Source organism: Oryctolagus cuniculus, chromosome 3 (assembly GCF_051225735.1).
Source record: "Oryctolagus cuniculus isolate XC-2025 breed Fujian yellow rabbit chromosome 3, ASM5122573v1, whole genome shotgun sequence".
In the NCBI taxonomy this organism is placed as follows: Eukaryota; Metazoa; Chordata; class Mammalia; order Lagomorpha; family Leporidae; genus Oryctolagus; species Oryctolagus cuniculus.
In genome coordinates, this window is record NC_142869.1 from 102766294 (window position 1) to 102787284 (window position 20991).

At 38.1% G+C, this 20991-nt stretch overlaps 1 pseudogene; it reads right to left on the reverse strand.

The window, feature by feature from the left end:
* LOC103348827 (tyrosine-protein phosphatase non-receptor type 2-like) overlaps nucleotides 1-20991 on the reverse strand; it is a 173496-nt pseudogene that overhangs the window by 90643 nt on the left and 61862 nt on the right.

The following is a 20991-nucleotide window of genomic DNA, read 5'->3' on the forward strand; positions in this document are numbered from 1 at the left end:
TTATGTGCTTTAAAATTATAGCTATATTACGTTACTTACACATTGCTCCATCATAAGGCCAATTTTTTAAAGATTTTATTTTATTTATTTGAAAGACAGAGTTACAGAGAGAGGTAGAAACACAAGAGAGAGGTCTTTCATCTGCTGGTTCACTCACCAGATGCCTGCAACAGTTGGTGCTGTGCTGATCCGAAGCCAGGAGCCAGGAGCTTCTTCCAGGTCTCCCACATGGGTGTAGAGGCCCAAGGACTTGGGCCATCTTCTACTGCTTTCTCAGGCCACAGCAGAGAGCTGGATCGGAAGAGGTGCAGCCGGGACTAGACTTGTTGCCCATATAGGATGGCGGCACTTCAGGACACGGCGTTGACCCACTGTGCCACAGTGCTGGCCCCAAGGCCAATTTTTTTTAAACGTATTATTTCAAAATAATCTCCAGGACCAGCATTGTGGTTCAAAGGGTTATGTCATGACTTGAGATGCAGTATCCCATATCAGTGTGCTGATTCTTGTCCCAGTTGTTTTGCTTCGGAAGCAGCTCCGTGCTAATGCACCTGGGATGGCTACAGATGCACACATGTGGGAGACCAACTAGGAGTCCCTGGTTCCTAGCTTCTGCCCAGTCCAGCGTGGCTATTGCTGTTATTTGGATTGTGACTCAGCAGATGGAAGATCTTTCTCTGTGTCTGCCTCTCCCTCTGTTATTCTGTCTTCAAATAAACATGCTTAAAACATTTCCAGGGGCAGGCATTTATCATGGCAGTTAAGCTGCCACTTGAGACACCAACATCCTGGTTCTAGTCCCAGCTATTGTCTTTCTGATCCAGCTTCCTGGTACTCTGCACCCTGGGATGTAGCAGATGATGGGTTCTATGGTCCTGACTGCCCACATGGGAAACCAAGATTAAATTCTGGGTGTTTACATCAGTCTGGCCCAGTTCTAGCTGTTGCAAGCATTCAGGAGTCTTCTAGAAGTTGGGAGATCTCTGTCTCTCAGTGTTTCTGTCCCTCTATATCTCTCTCTGCTCAATCTTTCAAATAAAATGAATACATGTAAATAATGTAAAAATTATTTTAATTCATAACCATTTTGACTGGGATAGATGTGTGCAGCAATTTTACTTTTAGGGGTTGTTGAATGACAAATGAACTTGCAGCAACATTTTGGTAGGAAAAATAGTGTGTTATATTCTTGAACAAATCAATAATTTTACGACCTTCTTATAGATATAGTTTACATATTAGAAGATTCAAATAAATTTATTATTCTCACTAGAAAGTTTTTAAAAATGTATTTGGGAGGCATAGAGACAGAGGGAGAGAGTCAGACAGAAAGCTCCCTCCTTCGTTTCACTTCCCAAATGCCTGCAAGGCTAGGGCTGAGCCAGCTCAGAAGCTGGGAACTTATTTCAGATATCCTAGAGAGTGGCAGTAATACAACCACTTGAGCCATCACCACGTTATCTCAAGGTCTACATTAGCAGGAATCAGAGTCAAGAATAGAACCAAAGTACTCAATTGTGATGCTGGTGTCTTAACTGTAAGATTTGCACCCCTTACCTTTGTAATGAACAAAAAGTTTCACAAAGCAGAGGTTGTAATGTCTGCACAATTGAGTAAACAGAGGGCTGGGTGCTGTGGCACAGTGGGTTAGCGCCCTGGCCAGAAACGTTGGCATCCTGTATGGGCGCCAGTTCCAGATTTGGCTGCTCCTCTTATAATCCAGCTCTCTGCTACGGCCTGGGGAAGCAGTAGAAGATGGCCCAAGTCCTTGGGCCCCTGCAACGGGGTGGGAGACCAGGAAGAAGATCCTGGCTCCTGGTTTCGGATCCGCACAGCTCTGGCCATTGTGGCCAACTGGGGAGTGAACCAGCATATGGAAGATCCCTCTCTCCCTCTCTCTCCCTCTCTCTCTCTTTCTTTCTTTCTCTGCCTTTCCTCTCCCTGTGTAATTCTGACTCTCAAAGAAGTAAATAAATCTTTAAAAAAAAAAAAGAAATGAAAGGGAGTTAGAATTGTAAATGTCTTCAGAAGTAGAAGGGTCAAGGGGCCGGCGCCGTGGCTCACTTGGCTAATCCTCCGCCTGAGGCACTGGCATCCCATATGGGTGCTGGGTTCTAGTCCCGGTTGCTCCTCTTCCATTCCAGCTCTCTGCAGTGGAGGATGGCCCAAGTGCTTGGACGCCTGCACCTGCATGGGAGACCTGGAGGAGGCACCTGGCTCCTGGCTTTGGACCAGCGCAGCTCCGGCCATAGCAACCATTTGGGGAATGAACCAACGGAGGGAAGACCTTTCTCTCTGTCTCTCTCTCTCACTGTCTAACTCTATCTGTCAAAAAAAAAAAAAGTAGAAGGTTCAAAAGAAATGATTTAAGAAATACTTTAGTCATTTGGGGAATTACAATGCAAGTCATGAACTGACAAATCTGTAATTTAAATTAACTGCAATTAACTGGTACTTGATGCCAACCAACATAATCATGTCCTGGATTAGGAGTCAGAAGATTTATTTCCAATTCCTAAGTAGCTTTGTGTCTATATTCTTTTTTTTAATTATTATTATTTTTTATTTTTTGCCAGACAGAGTTAGACAGTGAGAGAGAGAGTTATAGACAGTGAGAGAAAGAGAAAAAAGTTTTCCTTCCATTGGTTCACTCCCCCAATGGCCATCAAGGCCGAAGCTACACCGATCCGAAGCAAGGAGCCATGTGCTTCCTCCCGGTCTCCCACGCAGGTGCAGGGACCCAAGCACTTGGACCATCTTCCACTGCCTTTCCGGGCCACAGCAGAGAGCTGGACTGGAAGAGTAGCAACCAGGACTAGTACCTGGGGCCCTGACCAGGACTAGAATCCAGGGTGCCGACACCACAGGTAGAGTATTAGCCATGTGAGCCACGGTGCAGGCCTATACTCTTTTTATTAAAAAAAAAAAAAGATTTCTTTATTTATTTGAAAGGCAGATTTTCAGAGACATAGAGGTGGGGAGAGAGAGAGAGAGAGAGAGAGAGAGAGAGAGAGAGAGAAAGAGAGGTCTTCTATATGCTAGTTCACTTCCCAGATGTCTGCAAGGGCCAGAGCTGTGTTGATCCGAAGCCAGGAGCCAGGAACTTCTTCCTGGTCTCCCACATGGGTGCATGGGGCCCAAGGACTTGGGCCATCTTCCACTGCTTTCCAGGTTGGAGCAGAGAGCTGGATTGGAAGAGGAGCGGCCAGGACTAGAATCAGCGCCCATACAGGATGCTGGCACTGCAGGCGGTGGCTTTACCCGCTATGCTACCACACCAGCTTGCCAGCTCTATCTATATTCTTTTTACCTGAACATTTAGAAATTCAGTTTCATCTATTGTCTTGGACACTGAGTGTTCTGCCCAGATGACCTTTGATATTTTTCTGTTTCTGTGTACACCTTTTCTACCCTCTGCGGTCTTATATGGCTAAACCTCTACCTCTCCTAGAAAGAGAGGACACATGTTGTAGAAAATGCAACCAAACATGCATGGGAATGTATGTGTCCCAAAGGAGGTCCTTAGCCAAGAACAGCACCATGCAGAAAGGTGTAGGTTCAGCCACCTTGTTTGTGGGTGGACCCTAGACTTATATTTCAGAGGTCCCCTTTATGCTCAGGCTGAGGCTGGCACTTTCCATGAAAGCGTTCTCTTTCTTAGCTTCTCCTTCATGCCACTCCCTGATTTCCTTACTTATCATCCCTGAGACACTTCTGCATCAATTTCTGCACATTCTAATTCATCCAAGTTACTTCTGAGGAAAACAATCCAAGGTCCCTATAAAATAAGCTGCTGTTCTGACATCCCTTTCCCCTCTAATATTCTGATTCAAATTGTGTGTGTGTGTGTGTGTGTGTGTGTGTGAGAGAGAGAGAGAGAGAGAGAGAGAGATCACTATTGTATACTTATTTCTAGCGAACAAAGAGCAGTGACAGCAATACTTTCTAATCAACCTGATTGCTATCTCATAAAATTGAAGCTGCAATTGCATTTGCACCCACAATAATATTCACAGAAATTAAAAGGGCATGCTGCTTTGATAGGCTGTCTATTGATATAAAACTCTTATTTGGATTCTTTTGAAATTAAAAGGGAAGGAAATTATGTATGTAATTACCCAAGGTTGATGCTAAATTACCTGAGGTTGAAGGTAGAAAGATTTTCTTTGTAGTTTTCACATGCTGTGTTTTAGGGAGAAAGAAAATAATGATAATGAATATGTTTGGGTACTTTTATGTTTTGTGTTGTTTTTGTTTCTTTAAAGAAGAGAAAGAATTGCAAGCAATTTACAACCAGAGAAAAGTGTCAATTGACAAGAATGCAAAGACACAGTGGGTGTATGTACTCATACAGTTATCATCCATATGAAATATGGAAACAAAAATTGGACTGTGGTTAGACTTCTTAAATGAAGGCAAATTCTAGAAATAAGCAGTGTTGTTTAGCAACCTGTGTGTGTGGTGACAGTTCTATGATCCTGATGATGGGAAATGAAAGAAGGAAAACATATCAATTTAGAGGCTGTGCATTGACAGAATATGTATCCTGGATAGAACATTCTCATAATCTTTTTAAGAGTTTTTTCCTTATGTTTGTGAAATTTGAATAAGATATTAGTTATGAATGATAAGCTGCATGATGAAGCTGCAGATATTTGCTATATTTTTAGTTCTTTCTGTCAGGAAATTGATGAAGTAGTACTTTACACATATTGTTTCATCCAAACAACCCTATGATATGGGGGATGTTAAAGCTATTTTGGTTTGGTGAGTTAAATTCATTTATTCAACATCTTTTCTTTTGTTGAGCACAGATTTATAAGGATTATTGTAGTCCCTAGTAATCACTGACAGAGAAGATAGATGCGGTCCTTGTTCTGTTTGGTTTACACTCCAGTGGATGCAGTTGTCTACATCAATGGATTACTGGATCTGGAATTTAAATCTGATCCTTCAGCTGCAAAAGCTAATGATCTTAAACATGACACTGCAATTTTTGGCAAAATAATAATTAAGATTCTATTAAAGGCCAATAAGATCTTTTACTTAATAAACCCAGGATAGATATAATTCTTGATTTATGCATTTAAGCTATCTTTTGTTTTCCTCTTGAATAAAATCTGATTAAAATATTAGAGAAGATAAATGGCAACTTGGTTACTTTGGGACTTAAATATTCTTTTCCAGGACCTCACAAATAGGAAAAAGGACAAAAATAGAACATTGCTGGTACTCAGTTCAGTATTTCTCTTCAAAGTAGGGTGCTACTCAAATAGATTGAATAACATGCTTGCATTATTTTAATGAGACCAGGCAGAAAGGAAAAGCTAGTCAGACTGGACAAGCTAGAAATTTCAATATTTGTGGTTTGTGGTGATGCAATGGACCTAAGCAATATTCATAATATTTCATGTATAATTTTAATAAATCAAGTATTTTACAAAACACTATGATCTCAGTATCAGATTTTAATTTCCTAAAGCATTTATCTTTATTGGTAAAAATACACTGTGATTATAATTACACTTTGAAAGCTGTTATATGTTTTTGCATAGTAATGACTAATGGGAACAGAGGCAAATGCCTAAAACTGACTACCAAACAAGTAAAAAGAAGATTCTAGAGGATATTATGTTTTGATGTTTTAAACTGAAATAGGACACTATATACATTTTGTTGTACAATTTTTCATTCTGTATATATTCTGAATATACTTCCAGGTCAATAATTACTTACCGATAGTCATTCTTATTTGTTGTATGTTCTGAAATTTATGCAAACATGCTTCTAATTTGATCTCATCTAAAAGTTGATCTATGAATCCCAAGTGGAGGAAAAATAATTCATTTTCTGACATTCATATCAATACTGGTATTAGTAGTCTTTTAAAAAGTATCTAATACATCTTATAGAAAGTCTATCTTCATGTCAGTTTGTGGAGAGATTGATGACTTTTGTGTTATTGCTCCTTCCTAGTTCTTTCATTATTTGCCTATTCATACTCTGGTATTAATTTCCTTGCATAGTTTGCAAAATATTTTAGTGCTTCCTCAAAGTTTCTATCACTTCTTTTTTGTAATGTGGCTAATGGTTTTCTATTTTCTCATATTGTTGTTCAAATATCACATAATTTAGTTTCTACCATTAGACTACATAAACAATCAGTTATAGCTCATCCTATCAATTATGAACTTTTGTTTTTATATTAAATTCTATATGTAATTTATTTTATTGAAATACCAAAATTATTTTTTCAAAAGATGTGTCTAACCAGCATACACTTTAATAAATAACTATTATTTCCCCCTACTATATTGAAATATATATAATATATAGTTAAATCTGTTGTACATGGTTCTAGACTATATAATCTCTTAAGATAGTTATTGCTACTCTTTCTGTTATAATTTTAAATCTGTCTGGTTATTGGTTGCCATGATTTAATCTATATATTTTTAAATTTTTCACATAACTTTTAAAATTATTTTATTGATTTTTTTGTAAAAGGGTTTTATTCATTATGAAGATTAATTAAGGAAAGAATGCATGATGTACCTTCATTTCTATTAGACATTTGCTAGTATCACATTTTAATTTTATGTTCAAGAGAATTCAGATTGGAGTCATTGCTTGTCCAAAAATGTGATTATTTTTGAGAATCGAATCATGTTTAGATATTTCTTAAAGATTCATGGAGGTTCTCTGCAGGGTGATACTGACTTGGAGAATGCAGGGAAAGAAAAAAGGGGTATGTGCAACTCAAATTTAACCAAAAGAAAGTAGAACTTAAGGTGGAATGACATATGTTTATACTCAGTTCTGAAATACTAATGCTAGAGATTCAAGATCATAAAGATAAACCTTGACAGCAGCACATTTAACAAAGGACTGAAGAAATTTGAGCCAATTTGCAATCTTCTTATGAAGTAACAAAAACAAGTAGACAGCAAGAAATAAACTGTGAGCCTGGCCTCTCTCTATATATATACTAAGTAGAATATTGAGCACTAGCCAGATATATCTGTGGAAACACATTTTATTCTTTATGCAGTATTTGAGGTGAGTTAAGAACAAATTGAGTTTGTTGCAGAGAACAGAAATTAGGTAATCAAGAGTGCTAAGGAGGCTGAAATCTTTTTCATGTAAGAACAATTGAGGGAAATAATAATATTTTATTTAGAGGAGAAATGACTCAGAGTGAGCCAGACAGTTGTTTGTAAATATTTGTAGTATTATCATGTGGCTATATGGCTCCAAGAATGCAAAGCAGGATCAATTTTTTGCTAGACAGGGACACGGATTTCAGCACAAAGTAAGCAAGAGCCAACAGCCAGGGCTATTTGAACATGAAGCAAGCTCTCTCAGGGGAGCTAGTCCGTAGCCTGACACCAGAACTATGCAAATGTAGGCAAGGTACAGTGACTTCAAGAGTGGATTCAAGCCTAAGAAGTAGCTGAATGAGGTTGTGTCTGATGTTCCCATTCCAACCCAAAGACTCTATATTTTTGTTAAATACTTTCTTTGAATACAAATTCCGTGAAATTAAAATTGAAGTTTTTTAAAATCTAAACTAAAATGTAGGGGGTGGAAGGGAAATTAAGTTTCACTGTGCTTTGTTCAACTTAGATTATAATGGCATAGTACACTTGAAATTTTTTGAATAGATTCTAGACAAAAGGAAAGTTGCAGTCTGGAATAACAAACAGGTCACAAGAGCATCATCACATACTTAAGAGTTCTTCTATGTTTAAGTTAATTTTGTGATGACTGAGCATTTCAGGAAGTGAGATCCTACTCAACATAATGACCAAATGAACCTTTGATGTATTTTATATCAGGTTGTTTTGTTAAAAAAAAGCACAGTCAATGTTTAGATGCCTATAATTATTAAAATTAAAATAAGTAGATAATTCCTGTTTTCCTTCTATCTAGCTGTATGATGTGGAATACACCCTTGGCCCTTGCATGGCCTCAATTTCTTCACGTGTATTAGTAGGTAATTGAAAGTAACTGACAGCTCATTTTCCTTCCAGTTCTGAAATACTAGCACTCCTTGCACAGGTGTGAGTTTGTTTTTGTTAATTCGTTCCCCTAGGACCTATTTCAATATTTACTGTATTATTTTGTCCAAGCCCAGTGATGATTTTCCTCTTGTTTGAAAATCTTACTGTGATTGCCTGCTCAGAAGTCCAGTGAATTCTATAACTTCTTGATCTGGGGACTTTTCAACCCCACAAGTTCCAGTCCAACAGAATCATTTTGAAAACTGAGAGTCTTTGTTATTTGAAGTCTTTTGGAGTGTCCTTGGGAAACTTACATGAAAGATTCTCTGGTAGGATAAGTTACTTTAAAAATATGACTCGAATGCAATTAGTGAATGTTGAAAACACCCACACAAAGCCCTTTTGTAAACTGAAATAAATTCATGGTTTTGACATGATATGACCTTTGAATATTTTCTACCCCTCTCTTTTATCACGGTAGGAAACAGAATGAAGATTAAGTTTACTCTAAGCATTATTAAATTAAAAATATTACTATTATTTATTTCATGAGCTACTATCGTTGGCAACTTCTTGATCTATATTACATGGCTAGATGTACAGTACACAATCAATAAATGATTCGTGATGGATTATTTATTGCTTTTGTTCTGAAGAACAATTTAAAATATATGACCCCCCCACACACAATTTTTTGACCAAATCCCAACATAAAATGTGTATGGATGTCAGATATTTGTAAGAGACATGAGTAATGTTTTATTGCTATATATGCATGGATTTTGACAAAATAAAAAGGACTGAGAAAGTACCGAAATGTCTTTGCTTTAATTTTCTTATATGAAATGAGAATGTCATGCTAAATGAATCAAAATCTACTTTCTGCCTGTGAATTCCGTTACAATCATTGATGATTATACTTTGAGCCGCAGTCCAGCAGCACCCATATGCTTTAAAATCTGCTGTTTATTCTTCAGCTACATCACTTTTAAAAGCTCACTGTAGTATCACGTTTTGTAAAGTTAGTCATGTAATTATGGAAATAAAACACCATCTTGAGAGATGCAGATGTGTGATTATTTTAACATCAGAGTCAAGGGTGCAGTTTTTATTTTTTGAATTTTTTTGATGAAAGGGAAAAGATGAAAACTTTGTAAATACTCAATTTAGATCCCCAAACAGTATATTTTTTCTAAGGAAAGCAATGTATTATTTCATGAAATATATGTTAGAAATTGTACTTTCCAGATCCCTGTGGAAAAATAGAAACTTCAAGTACTTTTTTTTTTCATTCTTGTTCGGAGGAAATAGCCTACAATTCAAATCAATTAGAATGATTGCTCAAAGAAAGAAGTAAGGTTTAGTGGCTAGGGTTTTGACACAGTGGGTTAAGCTGCTGCCAAGCCATTGGTAACCCATACGGATGTTGGTTCGAGTCCCAGCTGCTCCATTGCCAATCCAGCTCCCTACTAATGAGTAAAGGAAAGTAGCAGAAGACAGCCCAAATGCTTGGGCCCCTGCTATACACACAGGAGACTCGGATGGAATTCCAGGCTCCTGGTTTGGACTTGACCTTGTCCTGGCTGTTGCTGGCATTTGGGGAGTGAACCAGTGGATTGGAGTCCCCCCCCCCCATCTGTGGGCGTGTGTGTGTGCGTGTGTGTGTGTCCCTCTCTCTGTCACTCTACCTTTCAAATAAATAAATAGCATTTCCTTATACGAAAGAAGTAACTTTTAAAAATATAAGAAGAAACTGGAAGTTTAGAAGAGATATATGGTATGTCATAATATATAAACTACTAAGAACTACAGAGGTCTACCTTTCTGAAGCCTTGATCCGTACCTTCATTTGGCCATTTAATCATGTATTTGAACTGAGACATTATTTCACTACTATATGCCTCAGTTTCCTTGGTGTAAATCAAAGAAAATAACACTAACCTCATAAAATTATACTGAGAATTGTGTGTTTGTTTGTGTGTTTGAGAGCAAGAAATACCCTTTATAGTTTTGCTTGGCATATAAAAAGTAAATATATTATTATAGGGGAAAGGCATGAAGTAAATCTATGTTCTGTGTGTCTATGAATGGTATTGTGATGATGCTACAGAAAATTTAGTCTCAACTACTTGTAAAAAGTTACCAGATTTCAGTGTTCAGGATAAATACCTCTTACTGCAACTAAGGAATAATAATTTTTGCATCCCATATTTTGATCTGTTTTCTAGGTGTGTTTCCACTATGTCTGACAGTAAAAGGAACAGAAAATTGTGTATTATAATGTAGGAAAGATTGAAATGTATTATGAAAAAACTTCATACAAACAAAAATGATGCAAACTATAGTCTAATTAATTATCTCTACACCTTCATATATTATTTAGTATTAGGACTGAAAATTCAAATATGCACATTGTTGAGGTACAAAACCAAAATATGTGAATGACAATAGAAGAAATGCATGTAGGATTTTTTTTCAGAATATGATATGAGGAGAATAAGAATCATGCAAAGTGTATGTGTGTTTTTTTCTTCTACTTTTTCTTTGAGTGCTCAGAGATTTATAAATATGAATACAGATTGTGACCCTTATAAGCCACGGTGGTATGTGGCTGCCTCAAGTCAGCACTGCACATCCTGTTACTTTGTAAGGAAGGCCCTGGGCACCATAGGCCTGAAAGTCCTATGTGGTATCTGTTCCATCCAGGATTATCAAAGGTGTCTCCCATAGCCTGTAACTTTGGCAAGGATTTGTTGTGCTTAAGAAATTGCAGATGAACAGCATGGCTGGATTTGGTGTCAGGATTTGTGTTCTAGCCTTAGTTTTATGTGCAGACAATGCTAGTCTCTTTACTGAAGTTATGGAAGTGCAATCATCAGGATGCACTCATAACTAGCAGAACTTACTGCCCTTACTGCACAGTGTGATTCACAAATGGCACTGTTGTTCGTGTAAGAAATAGCCTCTAGTCTTTACCGCAGTACTTACAGCCTTTTAATCACATCTTTTATATTTCCAGAATATTATTGGATTTGAATCGCATAATTGTAGTTCCAGAGTATCTTCCACAGGTATCCGTATTTATTTTGTTTTCAAAAACTGTTTTGAGAAATAAGTTATTTATCATAAGATTTACCCATTTTAACTTTACATCTCTACCTTTTAGTAAATCACTGAATTATATATGCCTCAATATAACCCAACTTTATATTTTCATCACCCTAATACGCTCTTCCATACCCAATAGAATCTTTTCTCATGATTGTCCTTCAAGAAGCCACTCAGCTATTTTCTGTATGTATATATTTGCCTATTTTGAAAACCTTGCATACATACACCCAGCATAAATGCTTTTGAGGTTTTACTTATGTTGTAGTGTGTATCAGTATTTAATTCCTTCTTATTGCATTCCATTGCATGACCATACCTCACTTGCTTCTTAATTTATCAGTTGATTGACAGGTCTTTTCTACTTTTTGTCTATGATACCTCTGTATGTGGAAGACATTGTGTGGATATATATTTTTACTTCATCTTACTCTTCCACATTGATTCTTGATGTATTTTCAATTCTTTCACATGACCACTAAAGCAGTATTTGTGAAGATGAAATCTGATTCATGACATCTGTGAGTGGAAACTCTGAAAGGTCTCCCAATGTTCATCTTTTTCCTGATAGGTAAAATCATTGGCAAGACATAGAGAGACAGTGTTCGATCTTGTGTGCATCTCATTTTTGTTTTCTTCCCTCTAGTAACGTTGGTTGTTTATCAGCTGGTGGAAGAAGTGGGTTTTGCATACTGCAAGGGTCTTCAGAAAACCCCCATGCTAGGCATCCTACAGTGATGTTCTTGCTATGCTCTCCTGACTTTATTTGTTTCTTAGGTCTCAACGTCATCACAGAAGCTGTCCTATTCCCTCCAGAAGTTTTAGATTCTATTTATATGCATTACTATCAATCTAACTTTACTGTTATTTCTTACTATTTATATCAATTAATTATCTGAATAATGTTGTATAAATATTTCTTTCCCAGTAAATTACAAGATCCATGAAGCCAAAGGATCACCATTACGTCTTCAGTTTTTACACAGTGGCAGACACATGGTAGCTACTCAAAACATATTATTTTGAACAATGAATGAATGGAAGGAGAAATTAATGATTGGGTATTAAATGCCCATTCACATGGTTTAAACTCAGGGACATCTTTATGTACAATAAATGTTTATAAGCAGGTACATTTTCATTAGGAAAGTTATTATCTGAGAAGCACAAAGGAAGGTGTTCAAGGGGAGAAAAGTGTTATTATTTGGTTGTATGCATGCAAATGCATCTTCTTTTCCTTTTTTCCAACTGAGAATTACTATAACTTCACATTGTACCATCTCCTGTTTTCCTGAATAATTCACTATACTGAGACATAAGGTGATATAGGAGCCTAATATGATATTCTGAGCTATCGTAATCAAAAGATAGCCACAGGAGTAGGTGGAACACAATATGGAATTTTCTATGCATTAATGCATAGTGGGGAGAAGATATTCTGAAATGAGACAGAGGAAGAAAATCAATATGAGACAGTTGTCAAGGATGCTCAATAATGAGAAAGCGATGACTAATGCTATTCAAGGAATATCTAGTATTTCCTGGAATGATAATACTCATATTCACAGTAGGAGAGGATAACTAGTAAGAAATGGCTTCTTTCACTGTTGAATGCTTTCAAAGTGGGGTGATTATGAACTCATGTTTTTACAAGTTCTATCTCTAAAAACAATGTTGTGATATCATGATCTCTACTTCACAATAAATTTCAATGAAGTTTTGATTTTCACGTATCAATATGTGATCTGAAATAATTATATTCTTGAAATTCAGTAGAATGTTTTAAAAATCTTTGTTATTTATTTACTTGAGTGACAGAGAGAGGGACAGAACCCCCCTGACACACACACACACACACACACACACACACTGCTGATTCATTTCACCAAATGCCTTCAATGGCTGAGGCTCTCAGGCCAAAGCTGGGAGTCATAAATACAATCTAGGTCTCCTACATAGGTGGCAGAAATGTCATTACTTGAGTCATCACTGCTACCTCCAAGGGTCTATAGTAAGTGGAAGCTGTTTCAGGAGTAAAGTCAAGAATTAATATCGTGAATTCCAAATAGGATGTAGGCATCCTAACTACTGGATCAAACACCTGTCCCAAAACTGAGTAGAAATTTTGATATTGACACGTCACTGACTTAGGAGAAGACTCTGATTTCATAAAAGATTAACATACTTTTTAACTTAAAATTTATTTATTTATTTTTAAAGAGTTATTTATTTATTTTAAAGGTAGAGTTATAGACAGAGGGACAGACAGATAGAGATCTTCCATTTGTTGGCTCACTTCACAAATGGCTGCAACAACCAGGGTGGGGCCAGGTTGAAGCCAAAAGCCACGAGCTTCTTCCAGGAGTCTCATGTGGAAATGAGGCCCAAGGACTTGGGCCATCTTCCACTGCTTTCCTGGGCCCATTAGCAGGGAGTTGGATCAGAAATGGAGCATGTAGTAGGACCAGAACCAGTGCCCATATGGGATGCTGGTGTCACAGGTAGCAGCTTAACCTGCTGAAACACAGTGTCCCTCCCTCTCTTCTATAAGACTTATTTATTTATTTGAAAAGTGAGTTGCAGAGAGAGGGGGGAGGCAGAGAGTATTTATTTGAGAGAGAGAGAGAGAGAGAGAGAGAGAGGGAGAGATTTTCCATCTGTTGGTTTACTCCCCAAATGCCTACAACAGCCATGGCTGCATCAAGTCAAAATCAGGCAGGGAACTCAAGCTGGATCTCCAATGTGGGTGGCAAGGACTTGATTACTTGAGCCTTCACCTCTTCTTCCCCATGTTAGTGGAAAGCTGGAATCAGGAGCAAAGCTGGGACTTGAACCCAGACGATCAAATTTGGGATGCAGACTTCCTAAGTGGTGTCTTAACTGCACACCAAATACCAGCTCCACTTTTTTTTTTTTTAACTTTAATGAACAGATAAAAGTGAATCAGGAATATGATTAATGTTAGGAGCAAGTAGAGCAGAAAGTGTCAGTTTAAATAAAGACCACAATTTCCAGAGCTGACTCTGATAGAAGAAACTTAAATTATAACTACATATTGAGAAGTTGAGGGAAACTCCATGAAGCTGTGACAAAGGAGTATTTGACTTTAAAGAAAGAGCAGAAAAAAAAAATATTTATAATATAAAGAGAGCTGAACAAGGATTCTTACCAGGGAATAATTTCTCTAGGCAAGTGGGCAGGCCACAGTAAAATTCCAAATACAAAAAGCCTGTGACTGAGCAGATATCAGAAATAGGAAAGGCTCCAAATCCTAACAAGCAGTCACAAAAAAGCATTAGTTTTCTCATAGACTACTGGAAACCTTTGGTCACTGGAATTGAAAAATTCACAGATTAACGTCTAGATTCTGTTTCCATAGAATGCAATATTTATCTCTGCCTTAGCTCTTAATGTCCTTCCATTTTGCATATTATTTTTCATACAATGCTCCCACATGGCCATCCGCCCTGTAAAAGCAGAAACAACAACTTTTAAGTCTGAGCCCTTAGCAACCCAGCACACCTGCTTTCCCCATAGTAGATACTCAGTATATCAAATTAACTGAAGTATGGATAAATAGATGTAGCAGTTAATGAATTTGCTTATCATTGCAGCAACTAGTAAGAATCACATTTTTTTTTTTTTGACAGGCAGAGTGGACAGTGAGAGAGAGTGAGAGAAAGAGAGAGAGAGAGAGAGAGAGAAAGGTCTTCCTTTTGCCGTTGGTTCACCCTCCAATGGCTGCCATGGTCGGTACACTGCGGCTGGTGCACCGCGCTGATCCGATGGCAGGAGCCAGGTGCTTCTCCTGGTCTCCCATGGGGTGCAGGGCCCAAGCACTTGGGCCATCCTCCACTGCACTCCCGGGCCACAGCAGAGAGCTGGCCTGGAAGAGGGGCAACTGGGACAGAATCCGGCACCCTGACCAGGACTAGAACCCGGTGTGCCGGCGCCGCAAGGCAGAGGATTAGCCTAGTGAGCCACGGCGCCAGCCAGGAATGACCTTCTTTACTGAGCATGCAAGCTTACATCACACATTGAGAGGTAATAAGGAACAATGAAAACATTGTCTTATAATATTTTATTATCTGCTGCCACAATCTTTAAAATGATGCTTCAGCAGACTCTTTGCTATGTGTGAATACAGGTGAATTTTAAATGATTTTTAGTGTTTATATCAGGCTAATTTCAAATATTTGGGGTACATTATTTTTTGCATAAAACCATATTTCTAAAACTAACATAGTATTCTTGTCTAGTTACTTCACCTAATTTAAAAAGTGGAAGAGAATGTGGGACTTTTGGCAGAAATTTAAGTTATAACACACGCAAATAAGGCACAGTGTAGAACATACCAATTTAAGTCTCACTGGATCAAAGCATCACTTTCACAAATATAAAAGTTCTTCATTCTGGTGTTCCTGGGCCTCATATTCTCAGTACTTAGATCTGAAATGGGGCATCCTTTCTATGCTAATGTTTGCAAATAATTTTATTGTCAATATGTCTTCTGTTTAGAAAGAGCAGGAATGATGCTTTACCATTTTTCCTTAAAGAATCATAAAACCGGAAGCTGTCTCTCAATGTCTCTACTTCAGATATTGACACTGCGAGAGAAATCACTGCCTTAAACCCCCAAGGGGCCACTTTCCTTTGAAAATATGAAGATCATCCATGATAAAAAAAGAATAAAATAAAATTCAAAAGTGTCTTTGAGTGTTTTAAGTCCTTTTTGACAGATTAAGCACTCCCTTTGGTTTTGTGATGTGGATTAATAGCCATAGGAGATACGTTAAAAAAATTCACAGTACATTTTTATTTGATTCTCAAATTAGCATAATGCATTGATTTTATCTTTTTTATTTCAAGGAGCTGAAGAGCTTAAAAGATTTTGCCTCTGTATGTTACTTTACTCTATCAGCATCAAGTTGGAAGTACACACTACGGACGCTGGCATATCAAATAATATGAGGCACTACAGTTATAGATATTGCCTCTGGCACAAAATGTACAGAACTAATAACACCTCATTTATCCTACTATTACCCATAGAAAACCCCTAAGTGCTAAGCATAATTCACTTTTGTCTGCACAAGCTCACTAATCCTTTTTGCATTACTGCTTTCCAAGGCATTAGTTGTTGGCAATTGTCTTCTATGCAGGAGGCCCTTCAAGTTCTAGATGCCAAGGAGTGAAAGTGGTATCAAATTATAAAGTCATTGAACTTCCTATGTGAAGAGATGCTTGGGTAAAGAAATCCTTTTGCCTATGCAATTTGACCCATCACATGTTGTTGTAAAGTATGTCATCATTAAATTGTAGGAACAATGTCACCAAGCATGTAATACTTTGTTTCCTTGGCTAAAGAAGTACTATAGATAAAAGAGTTCAATATTAATGGAAGTGTATTAAAGTAAAAGAGAGACAAGACAAGCAGGTTTACGTGCTATGGGAAGTTATCCTTTGCAGCTCTTTAATATAGCTTTGGATCAGTGGTTTGGAGTCTTTTACATGTTTAATCTTGAAAACATTTATTCTACAGAAGTAATTGGAAGAAGTCCAATATGTGAAGTGCACACCAGGGGAATCTTTTCTGCTTGAAATTCATGTGAGCAACCTGCGTCCTGCCTACTTGATCCTCCTTCTTGTCCATCATTTCTTATTTCTGGGACACCCACATCACCCTCTGAGTACTCCACAGAGTACAATTTATAAAGCACTGGTCTAAGCCACAACTACCCAAGTGGAAACTGAGCTGAGCAACTGTCAAAAACTGCCTCTTAGTGACCACTGTATAACTAAGAAATTAATTTAGCTGTTTGTTTTCCACAGTTAAATTTAAAAATATGCACATTTTTTATACCAAACAGAAGGAATTTCTCCCTCTCAGATAGATCAAGCAGAGAAAATTATATTAATATGACAAGTACCTAAAGGTCTTTGCCATTTACATATAAGCTCCTAGTACTTCTACATTATACAATTATGTATAATCTCCTGGTACTTCTACATTATACATTTATGTTTAATCTCATAGTACTTCTCTTAGATTGGGATTCAGGAGTCTGGACTAATTGTTAATGAGTGATAACTAGACAAAGAGGGAATTTAGAAGGACCAGAAACAAGTCTGAAGAGTCTCAATAAAGGAGAGGATGCTGATATAAGGCTACAGGACAAGAAATGGAGACCAGCAGTGGAACAAACAGGTTCAGAACTAGGTAGAAATCTCTCTTCCAAAAATGAACATTTTGGGACGTCTCCCCCCCTCCCAACAAGCAAGGCCAATAATAAGGAAAGTACCTTTATACCTGATCTATTATAACCCTTGATGCATATCTATTTTGTGAATAAATTGAACTTTTTTATCACAGGCACATTGTATAAAGAACTGAGGGGAGGTCAGCACCGCGGCTCACTAGGCTAATCCTCCGCCTTGCGGCGCCGGCACACTGGGTTCTAGTCCCGGTCAGGGCGCCGGATTCTGTCCCAGTTACCCCTCTTCCAGGCCAGCTCTCTGCTGTGGCCAGGGAGTGCAGTGGAGGATGGCCCAAGTGCTTGGGCCCTGCACTCCATGGGAGACCAGGAGAAGTACCTGGCTCCTGCCATCGGATCAGCATGGTGTGCCGGCCACAGCACACTGGCCGTGGCAGCCATTGGAGGGTGAACCAAAGGCAAAAGGAAGACCTTTCTCTCTGTCTCTCTCTCTCACTGTCTACTCTGCCTGTCAAAAAAAAAAAAAAAAAAAAAAAACCTGAGGGGAAATAAGAGCAAGATAAAAACTAATGTAGGGAAGTATTTAAGAAGACCTTATATATAGTATTATAAAAGTGTGTTATTTAGCAGTATGAACCAAAACATTGACCTTAAAGCAAATAGTTGAATACAGTTGAAATTCAAAGCAAAAAGAGTAAGAATGTAAGAGTTTAAAGTTAAATATTTGATGGCCGGTGCTGCAGCATAGCAGGTTAAGCCTCTGCTTGTGGCACTTATATGGGTGCCAGTTCGAGTCCCAGATGCTCATCTTCCCATCGAGCTCTCTGCTAATGGCCTGGAAAAGCAATGGAGGAATGCCCAAGTGCTTGGGCTCCTGCACCCACATGGGAGACCCAGAGGAAGCTCATGGTTCTTGACTTCAGATTGACTCAGTTCTGGCAGTTACAGCCATTTGGGGAGCAGAGCAGCAGATGGAAGACTTCTCTCTGTCTCTCCTTCTCTCTGTCTATAACTCTGCCTCTCACATAAATAAGAAATATTTTAAAAATAAAAAATAAAGTTATACTTTTGGGCAGCAGTCAGATCAATAGAGGGTGTTACCTGACAAATAATCAATTGGTTTATGCTATCGTCAATGGAGAGTCATTGAAATATATTTTGAAGGAAATTAGCAAAATCCTATTTGTGTGCTAGGGAAATATGATGGAGCAAAGGAAGATGAAAGACACATTGATTGTTAGAATGATTCTTAGAAAAGTTAAAAAGATTTTCCTAAATTGTTTTTTAACTAGGAGCATTTCAGGTCAAAAATATTCTGACTTGCTAATAGAGTAATGGAATTCTTCATAGGTGTCTTGGTAAGACGTAGTTAAGTGACTATGTTTAACTGCATATAAAAGCAGAGGAAAGCAAGGAAGGTGAAAATATTCTTGTCAATCTTTTAGCCCCAGCATAAAATCCTGAGATATGATTTCAGCAAAGTGCAGTTCAGTCCAAAAAGTTGAAACATAGTGGTTAGACAGAGAATTTTCTCCCAACCATAACATTGCATAACATTGTTCTAACTCCGAGACTTGGGGGTTCTTCAAGAGGGCAAGGATCCCTACTACACTACTTCAAGAAAGATGTGGTTTTTCAGAGAGCAAAGTAATCCCATTTTTATTTAATAAAAGAGTTATTTATTTTGAATGTCAGAGTGACAGAGATAGAGATCTTCCATTTGCTGGTTTACTCCTCAGATGACCACGATGGCCACAATTGCCAGTGCCAGACCAGCCTGAACTAGAATCTTTATCCGAGTCTTCCGTGCAGGTGGCAGGGCCCCAAGAGCTTGGGCCATCCTCTGCTGTTTTTCTCAGGCCATTAGCAGAGAGCTGGATTGGAAATGGAACAGCCAGAACTCCAATGGATGCCCAAATTGGAGGTCGCAGGCACCAGTGTTACCTGCTAGATCACAATGCTGGCCCCAGTATTCCCATTTTCTAATGCTTCCGATTCAATGCCTTTGTTTGCATCTTGGCTCCTACACGTGATATTGGGCAAATTAGGCAGCTACCCTCTCTTTGTTGTAAAATATAGTGAATATCAGTATTGATTTCTTAAGGTTGTTGTAAGGCTTAAATGAATCCTGGGAGCAGGTTCTCAGGCTAGTAGTTAAGGTGCTTGCATTTCTTATCTGAGAGCTGGTGTTCAGTCCCCAGCTCCAATTCTGATTTCCAGTACCTGCTGAGATCCTGAGCAGTAGCAGCATTGACTCAAGTACCTGGGTTCCTGCTATCACATGGGAAATACAAGTTGTGTTTGTGGCTTCCAACTTTGGCAAAGCCTAGTCTTGGTTGTTGTAGGCATTTCAGGAGTGAATCAACTGATGGATGCTCTCTTTCTGCCTCTGTGCCTCTCTGCTTCATTGCTTCTCAAATACAAAATCAATATAAAGAATAAAAATAAAGCATTGAATTAACATAGATGGATTTTTAAAATTTTCCTTGGAATGAATTGAGCATTTATAATTATGGGCAACCACTATTGTCATTATTTTATGCATATTCAAGTATTACCATTTGCAAAGAATGTGTTTACCCATTTATCTATAAAAAGAGGAATAATGCTACTCACCTCACAGAATGATTCTAAATATGTAGTAAATGATATATTTGACTTTCTTTGCTGTGCTCAGAATATATTACATTGTGAGCAGATCATAATATTAGGAATAGTAGCTATTGCAGCAGCAGCAGTTCTAATAGTGGAATTATAGTTAATAGATTGGACACAAAGCGATGAGTGGATGAGCATTATATTTTAGTATATAGTAGAAAATATGAGGCTATAAAGCAAAAAGATGCCACTTAGTGGACCAAATTAATTTAGTCACTCTTTCTGGCAAGGGTAGGGCTATTACAACTTTCAAATACTCTAAGAAATTAAAAAAGAAAAACTTGGTACAGTCAGATTGTAACGGAATAGGAAAATACTTCACCCCTTTTCCTGTCAGGATTGCACTAAATAAATCCAGTTAACACAGACTCTGAAGCAGATTTTTTACATTGAGTGTATTCATAGTTTGCCTAAGAATAGAGTAATGAGAAATATGGAGAAAACCACTTTTCTCTTCAAACAACAGAGTAAAATGGTCCTTTCCTTAAAAAGGAAGAAATGCAAAATGTCATGAGACCTAAGATTTGTTAACACTACTGAAACAAAATGTTGTATAATATAGATACAGAAAATATTTAAAGATTTTAGATTTCATAATAAGAAATTATTTTAAATTAGGAAAACCGGCCAGCGCCGCGGCTCACTAGGCTAATCCTCCACCTTACGGCGCCAGCACACTGGGTTCTAGTCCCGGTCAGGACACCAGATTCTGTCCCGGTTGCCCCTCTTCCAGGCCAGCTCTCTGCTGTGGCCAGGGAGTGCAGTAGAGGATGGCCCAAGTCCTTGGGCCCTGCACTCCATGGGAGACCAGGATAAGTACCTGGCTCTTTTCTTCGGATAGGCGCGGTGCGTCGGCCGCAGCGTGCCAGCCGCGGCGGCCATTGGAGGGTGAACCAACGGCAAAGGAAGACCTTTCTCTCTGTCTCGCTCTCTCACTGTCTACTCTGCCTGTCAAAAAAAAAAAAAAAAAATTAGGAAAATCAACTGTATCATATTATTAATTAAAG